Source organism: Bos javanicus, chromosome 6 (genome assembly GCF_032452875.1).
Source record: "Bos javanicus breed banteng chromosome 6, ARS-OSU_banteng_1.0, whole genome shotgun sequence".
Classification (NCBI taxonomy): Eukaryota; Metazoa; Chordata; class Mammalia; order Artiodactyla; family Bovidae; genus Bos; species Bos javanicus.
The window spans coordinates 18,872,110-18,879,650 of NC_083873.1; the positions used below are offsets into that span (position 1 = coordinate 18,872,110).

The window sequence follows — 7,541 nt, forward strand, 5'->3', positions numbered from 1 at the left end:
AGTAAACAATTGGTGTGTGAACAGGCTTCAGAAGTTTTAACTTGGAATTATTTACTTGAGCATAAAGTTCTGTAGGCCAACTGCAAAGAAGACAATAAGAAAATAATCTTTGACATAACAGAACTAAACTCCAACATTTTCAGCAGATCATCAGTTCCTCCAAAGCAGAGGAATTTGGTGGAAATATGGTGGCTTGGGCTCCTATAAAAATTATCTAGTGAAAGATGCATTTTGGCTTCCTAGGATCTACTACTCTTCTGTGCTAACTCTATATACAGAAATTGCTCCCATTTTAGAAACATGAGTCTTATTTTTGTACACAAACTTATGAGTAAATCCACTACTCAAATCTTCATTGTCAGTCCTTCTCCAGGTCAGTATGATATGTGCCATGATGATCTTATCACAGCGTGGGACAGAAGGTAACTAATGAGCCTGTCATAGCAACACCAACCTCTGTTGGAGCAGAAGCACATATTTTATCTGATAAATATAAGGCAACTAAGCTATTCAGCTCAGTATGCCTTTTCATCTGCTGTTGTCATCATAAAATTCCCAAGTGTTGGATTTCTAGTTTCAGATATCTCCTTCAGATGAGGTAGGCTCCTGCAATTATCTGCTCTAGTAGAAGCCACTACCAATTGTGCACTCCTTTGTACTGAGCTCAGTGTCATTCTGAACACGATTTTCTGTCCTCCTCCTGTACAGGCTTGGTCCATGAAGAACATTATTCTAATATGATTTATTTCCATATATGACTTATTTTCACATGAAATTTCATTATTTGGGAAGAATTATTTCCCTTATGGCTCAGAGGTAAAGGATCCACCTGCAGTCCAGGAGATGTGGATTCAATCCCGGACTCAAGAAGATCCCCTGGAGGAGCAAAGGGCAACCCACTCAGTATTCTTGCCTGGAAAATCCCATGAACAGAGGAGCCTGGAGGGCACAGTCCATAGGACCGCAAAGAGTCAGACACGACTGAGCACAGAGAGCATTTTGCAAATTAAATTTTGGAAAACCAATTTTAGACATCTAATTAGACTGGGCTGGTGAAAAATAAAATGCTGGAGATTATGACTCTAAATATTTGCTTTCAAAATGAACAAACTCATTAAAAGAGATTGCATTATCCAGAAATTGTGTAAAACATATGGAAAGCAGAAATTAGGAAAATATACATATGTGTGAAAATAATTATTCAATTTGGCAATCAGAATCATACTTCCAGTAGAAAAGAGAAAAAGGAAAGTGTCAAAATAAAATTTCTGACCTCACTTTCTGTATATATCATAAATTGGATCAAATGTAAAGTGGAAAATACACAGAAAACTTAAAATCAATAATATAATGAAAGGAAGCTTGCTGCCCTAAATACATAGGAATTTAAAGCTCCAAAGAACTTCAGAAATAATCTAAGCATGCTGCTCATTTTTCCAAAAAGAAGTGGAAGCCTAGTGCAATTAAAATTTTGCCTATGGTTTTACAACTAGTTAAGGACCATTTGCACTCATCTCACGTGCTAGTAAAGTAATGCTCAAAATTCTCCAAGCCAGGCTTCAGCAATATGTGAACCGTGAACTTCCTGATGTTCAAGCTGGTTTTAGAAAAGGCAGAGGAACCAGAGATCAAATTGCCAACATCTGCTGGATCATGGAAAAAGCAAGAGAGTTCCAGAAAAACATCTATTTCTGCTTTATTGACTATGCCAAAGCCTTTGACTGCATGGATCACAATAAACTGTGGAAAATTCGGAAAGAGATGGGAATACCAGACCACCTGACCTGCCCCTTGAGAAATCTGTATGCAGGTCAGGAAGCAACAGTTAGAACTGGACATGGAACAACAGACTGGTTCCAAATAGGAAAAGGAGTTCGTCAAGGCTGCATATTGTCACCCTGCGTCTTTAACTTATATGCAGAGTACATCATGAGAAACTCTGGGCTGGAAGAAGCACAAGCTGGAATCAAGATTGACGGGGGAAATCTCAATAACCTCAGATATGCAGATGACACCACCCTTATGGCAGAAAGTGAAGAGGAACTCAAAAGCCTCTTGATGAAAGTGAAAGTGGAGAGTGAAAAAGTTGGCTTAAAGCTCAACATTCAGAAAATGAAGATCATGGCATCTGGTCCCATCACTTCATGGGAAATAGATGGGGAAACAGTGGAAACAGTGTCAGACTTTATTTTTATGGGCTCCAAAATCACTGCAGATGGTGATTTCAGCCATGAAATTAAAAGACGCTTACTCCTTGGAAGGAAAGTTATGACCAAACTAGATAGCATATTGAAAAGCAGAGACATTACTTTGCCAACAAAGGTCTGTCTAGTCAAGGCTATGGTTTTTCCTGTGGTCATGTATGGATGTGAGAGTTGGACTGTGAAGAAAGCTGAATGCCGAAGACTTGATGCTTTTGAACTGTGGTGTTGGAGAAGACTCTTGAGAGTCCCTTGCACTGCAAGGAGATCCAACCAGTCTATTCTGAAGGAGATCAGCCCTGGGATTTCTTTGGAAGGAATGATGCTAAAGCTGAAATGCCAGTACTTTGGCCACTTCATGCGAAGAGTTGACTCATTGGAAAAGACTCTGATGCTGGGAGGGATTGGGGGCAGGAGGAGAAGGGGACGACAGAGGATGAGATGGCTGGATGGCATCACTGACTCGATGGACGTGAGTCTGAATGAACTCCGGGAGTTGGTGATGGACAGGGAGGCCTGGCCTGCTGCGATTCATGGGGTCGCAGAGACTCGGACACGACTGAGCGACTGAACTGAACTGAACTGAACTGAAGGACCAGTTAAGAACCAGGACCAGTTAAGAACCAAGCCGAGGTTCTCAAGCCTCTCAGTGTTGTACTTTCTTCCCACTCACACTTAAAATAAATCCCAGTAGAAGAAAGCCTTTAACTTTAAACAGAATAAGGACTGCAAGTACCGAGGGACCAATTCTTGTCTGATATTCTCCCCTGTGCTTCTGTCCCAGCTCAGCTCAGCCAAACATGAGGAAAAAGAAACAGATTACAGAAGCAAAGCGGGGTGTCTCCTTAGGTAGAACTGTAGCAGTAACCCCAAGGAAGAAGAGTAGTAGCCGCCATCTTGGATAGCAGTGAGGCCATCGGGAATGGCGGAGCAACGGCACAAAACATATGTTGTCTTTCCTTGCAAACAATAATAATTCAACCTAATTAATTCATGTATTAATGCTTGGCAATTGTGGCATTACTCTATCTCTTAAAAAGAAGAATAAAGAAAGACCTTATATATTAACAGAAGGAAAGTACCATAAGCAAACAAGGCATGACTATGACTCCTGTACTCTAGCAAACTGAAAATTACACAATAAAGCCAAGCAGGTAATAGGCAGAGATAGCTATTAGAAGGCTATTTGCATATTTTGAAGAATGCCTGCTCTATTTCAGGAGCTGTCACCTGGAATGGAAGGTAGCCAAGTTATGTCAAACAATCCCCCAAGGAGAGCGGCAGTGAACTCTTCCTAGCTCAACAGCCTCCTTGAGCCCCACAGTGAGGTTATGAGAACAAGCCCAGCTGCAGTTGAGAAGGGCCAATCAGAGAGGACCCTATAGACGGCTCTCCCTGTGGAGCTATATTTTTCATACTATAATTTGTTACCCTCAGGCCATACTGAACACAAAAGAGAAGAAGGAATAGGGAAGAGTGGCATCTATGCAGCCCATAGTGCCAGCACTGTACTGGCCTATGTAAAGGAACATATCTTCCAACAGTGTGTTTTATTATATCTTGGACCAAAAGGACAAGAAAGACTGTACTATTTACGATTAGCAAAACCTTGGGATTCAAAGGAACCAGAGGCAGCATAGTACCAAAAGCACTGTATTATAGGCATAATAAAACCACAGCAAAAAATTTAAATATTCAATCAACAGCTAAGACATTAAAAAAATTTTTCAGATCCTGAAATTTATCTTGTGGCTCATGACACTGGCATCAACAAAAACACTATTACTTTTGTTATTGTTTTTTTAATTTTAAAAGTGTGAATTTCCCCAAGATATTTTTGCTTCTCAGTATGCCTTGAAATTTCAACTACTGGCAAAAAATCCAATAAGAATCAGACTGCAATATCAGTTTGTGTTATGTTAAGACTGACGGTCATAGTGAAGTGTTTTAGTTTTCTTTTTCCTGTCTAGAGTTCAAGAATCATGTGCTGTGCTTGGTCACTCAGTCGTGTCTGACTCTTTGCAACCCCATGAACCCACTCCTATGTCCATGGAATTCTCCAGGCAAGAATACCGGAGTGGGTTGCCATTCCCTTCTCCAAGGGAACCTTCCCAGTCCAGGGATAGAACCCAGGTATCCCACATTGCAGGCAGATTCTTTGTTGTCTGAGGCACCAGCATAGTGAGTTCTTTTTGCTATTTACAGGAAGGAAAGTAGAGACATGGTTGGGGAGGCGTACAAGGCATGCAAGTAACTTCTTATGGTGGAGGAAATTCTCTCTCAATTACTCCAACTTTCTTAGTAAAATAAGAAGCTAGATAATCAGTTAAAAGCAAGGATAAAGGAAAGGATCTGGAAGTGTAAGGAAAGGATCTGGAGGTGTAAGGAGAGAGAATTAAGTATAATCCAGAAAAGAGAGAAGAATTTACACAATAGAGCAGGAGTGGCTGGTATAGTCCCATTTTCAAACAGTGGTCATGAATTTAAAGTGAGACCAATTAGTACACAGTTTCATGCTTTTTTCCCAGTGGCATTCAGCAGGACAGGCATAGGCACAGAAGATGGGAGACAGATTTAACCAGAGTGGTTATTTAGCCCAGTAAACACGAAAAAGGAGTAAGGGGCAAAAGAATTGAGAGTGTGTGCAAGGAACTAAAAAAAATTTGAGTTTTGTACAAGGAACCTACAGAATTTGAGTTGTACAATGACATACAATAATGCAAGTGAAGATAAAACAAGTTAAGGGATAATGAAAAGGTGAATTATTAACTGAATGAAAATTTCCATGTGATGTTGCTGCTGCTGCTGCTAAGTCACTGCAGTCGTGTCCGACTCTGTGCGACCCCATGGACGGAAGCCCACCAGGCTCCCCCGTCCCTGGGATTCTCCAGGCAAGAACACTGGAGTGGGCTGCCATTTCCTTCTCCAATGCGTGAAAGTGAAGTCGCTCAGTCATGTCCGACTCTTCACGACCCCATGGACTGTACCTAAAATAAAATCTGTCCATAGGATTTTCCAGGCAAGAGTACTGGAGTGGGATGCCATTGTCTTCTCCTTCCATGTGATAGAAGAGTTGTTAATTCAGTTTACTAGGAGGAAAGAGTTAGGAATATAGGAGGAAGCAGTCTGAAAGTGAGATAAATGAAATCAAGGTTATGAATTGAATCAAAGCTATTGATAACTACAAGGTGAAGAGAATGGCAATAAGATGGTGCCTGTGATAAGGTAGAAGACAAAAGCCACTGAAAAATTAAAGACAGTGTGGGGGGTGGTCAAGAGGTCAGAATGTGATGCTGATATCAGTGAGAATTCGGACAATGTTAATGCCCTCCAAAGTTCACACTTGTATTTGAACAAGTTAGGGTTCTCACTCATTGCATGAAGAGAGTATAAATCATGGGCAGTCATGGACTATCTCAGTAAAAGGGTATGCACAGAAACGAATGATAGCATCTGGACTTCAGTTGAGGCCTTGAGGAAGGATGTAAGAAAGCCAGTGTCACTCTAGACTGGATGGTGTCAGAAAGTGGGAACAAATCTGTAACTGAGGACTTCAATAAATCTTTCTAGGGAGGGCAGACTTAAGCAAGGCTAAAGCTATAACTGGGGGAAAAAATGCAGTAATTACTCATTTTAGTGGAAACAAAAGGTATTTGGTGTTTTAAATAAAGTTATAAAGTAGCCTTATTTTCTCTCCTTTATCATAGTCTCAGAGTCTGAGGTTGATATTTTCTGAGATTGTTTATTATCCAATAAAAAAGGAACATAGCAGATGGTAACTAGACTTATTGTGGTGATCACTGCATAATGCATAAAAATACTGAAACACTATGTTGTACATCTGAAACTAATAGAATATTGCATGTTAATTATAATTCAATAAAAAAGTAACAAACTAGCTTCCAGATGTTAGGGGATGTTCTCTGGTTTAAAGATTACTTTCTCAACAAGAATAATGTTAATAAGAGAGTGTTGGTAAAATCTTTCAGGAGTAAGAGGAAGGGATTCAGGAGGGTAAATGGCTGCAAACAAGTATAGGGCAGGTAAACTCTGACAACATGAGATACAAAGATGTATTTGTTTGTTTAAATAGGAGGTTGGGTGGATTGACTGGAAGCAGCAATAAGAAGGATGGTACTTCTTCCATCTCTAAGTAAGTGAAGTTGCTCAGTCATGTCCGACTCTTTGCAACCCCATGGACTGTAGCCCACCAGGCTTCTCTGTCCATGGGATTCTCCAGGCCAAGAAAACTAGAGTGGGTTGCCATTTCCTTCTCCAGGGGATCTTCCCAACCCAGGGATTGAACCTGGGTCTCCTGCATTGCAGGCAGACGCTTTAACCTCTGAGCCACCAGGGAAGCCCCTCTTCCATCTCTAGGCCCAACAAAAAGAAGAAAACCCATCATGATGAAAGAGGGCTACAGAAGAAGCAATGTCTACAAGGAGACATTCGAGTTTGGTAATAGCAGGAGATAAAGGGAATATTCGCAGAAGAAAATGAAGATATGTGTATAATGGAAAGGTTTCAAAAGATCGAGAACAGTAGAAGGTAGGGTTAAAAAGACAGGGATGTACAGAGCCACATGAGGGATGATCTGGTCCTCTGGCAGATAACAGTCATAATGCTGTGAGTTTTTAGGGGAAGGAGGGAGGGGATGGAAAAATTCACCAGAAATTACTCAAAACTCTGGACTCTCACTTGAATCACAACATCTGCATTGGAGCAATCTTCATCTTTGCACAAATACTATCAAAACACTTGCCAAGGGCTGACCCACAAAGGGTACTCTAACCCTTAAACTGTAGGCTTCCCTTCCCTTCAGACTATAAAGTGTTACTTGTTGCTGTGTGTGCTGTGCTCAGTCATGTCCAATGCTTTGTGACCCCATGGACTGTAGCCCGCCAGGCTCTTCAGTCCATGTGGACTCTCTAGGCAGGAATACTGGAGTGGGTTGCCAAGCCCTCCTTCAGGAGATCTTCCCAACCCAGGGATCAAACCCAGGTCTCCTGTACTGCAAGTGGATTCTTTACCATCTGAGCCACCAGGGAAGCCTTTACTTGTTGCTAGTTCATTGAAATGTTTTCATTACTTGAATTTTTTCATTGATTCAAACGATCTGCAGAAGTTACTCAGTTAATCCAATGTATTACGTAGTAACCTGACATTACATTGATTTTTGGAAAAGTCTCCAGATGACTCTCAGAATTTTCTTCCTATTCTTTACTGAGTAATTAAATAATTAATTGTGGATCTCATTTACTTGTTCTTTTAGTACTTGCTTCAATTAGTCAGTCATTTAACTTAACTGTTCAGTCATTGAAACAGGCATTACTTGACAAC

General features: G+C 40.8%; 1 non-coding gene across 1 annotated transcript; it reads right to left on the minus strand.

Moving 5' to 3' along the window:
• Positions 1-6,486: 6,486 nt before the first annotated feature.
• On the minus strand, positions 6,487-6,558 carry TRNAC-GCA (transfer RNA cysteine (anticodon GCA)). The gene has a single exon. It is a non-coding gene; the product is annotated as a tRNA-Cys (tRNA).
• Positions 6,559-7,541: the final 983 nt, after the last annotated feature.